The sequence below is a fragment of the Penaeus monodon genome, chromosome 30 (genome assembly GCF_015228065.2).
Source record: "Penaeus monodon isolate SGIC_2016 chromosome 30, NSTDA_Pmon_1, whole genome shotgun sequence".
Lineage (NCBI taxonomy): Eukaryota > Metazoa > Arthropoda > Malacostraca > Decapoda > Penaeidae > Penaeus > Penaeus monodon.
In genome coordinates this window covers 29487552-29488641 of record NC_051415.1, presented here as the reverse complement: position 1 = coordinate 29488641, position 1090 = coordinate 29487552, and the positions used below count along the sequence as shown (strand labels likewise).

At 49.9% G+C, this 1090-nt stretch overlaps 1 long non-coding RNA gene across 2 annotated transcripts in view; it reads right to left on the bottom strand.

The window, feature by feature from the left end:
• LOC119592687 overlaps positions 1-1090 on the bottom strand; it is a 60511-nt gene that overhangs the window by 43971 nt on the left and 15450 nt on the right. The gene's annotated exons all lie outside the window — the stretch shown is intronic.

Below are 1090 nucleotides of genomic sequence, written 5' to 3'. Positions count from 1 at the left end.
CCGAGGGCAAAGAGGTTGTTAAGAGGAGGCGGAGAGGCCGCGACAGGACAGAATAAAGAAGCTAATAAGAGGGTTGGCCGGACGATGCGATCATATTTACACATCTCGGCGTCTGGAGGTAACGAGCGGCGAGAGCTGAAGTCTCGAGTATAAAACTATCCTGGACTTACTTTTCCCTTTCCCTTACCCCGCCTCTCTATTCTTCTACCATCATAGTCTTCCCTCCTTCGCTCATCCTTTCACCGTCTCTCCCCCCCCCACACACACACACACTTTTTCCTCCCTTCCCCCCTTTCCCTCCACCTCCCCGTCTCTTTCCTTCATTTCCCCTCCTTTCTTATTTCCTTAAACTCACCTTCTCCCCCTTCACCCCTCATCCCCAATTCCACAACCCGTCTCCCCTTTTACCCAGACTAAAATCCTTCCCCTTCCCTATATCTCCCCACCACATCGCCCCTCACACCCCAACCTCGCCCCAATCCCCTCTTTCTAAACTTTCCCCAACCCCTCCCCCAACCCCCTCCTTCTCAGCCCTCCCCAACCTCCCCCAACCCCCTCCTTCTAACCCCACCCAGAGCATCTAACCCCAAGTCCTCGTCCGCACGGAGAAGCGTTGGAGGTGTAGCTAGGACGCGTGTTATTTATTCACGTCTCTACATCTACCTGTAGTGTGCGCGGAGGTGCTGCGTGCACAAGGCTGGTGTGTACGCCGAGTAGGGTTTTTTTTCTAGATAACTAGTACCGTGGATATGCAATACAAGGTATGTACTTCTTTACCTTCCTTTTTGAGACTATGGGAGTGGCTCTGGGTCTGTAACCTAAGCGATTTAAAATCTTCAGTTTGGATGCCTTCTTTAAACCCTTGTAGGTCTATCGAACTCTAAAGTGCACTGTCAGGAAAGTTTACGAGCTGACTGCTGAGTATCTGGTATTTACAATGACTAATAGCCATATTTACAGACCCATACACAGCCTGTCATTCATTTCGGGTAGGATCGAACCACCTGTCAATTACCGAGCTCACATACCGACAATAATGTTCAGGTCGACGGGCTATAAAGCACTTTAGATACGCACATCCTTAAAAAAA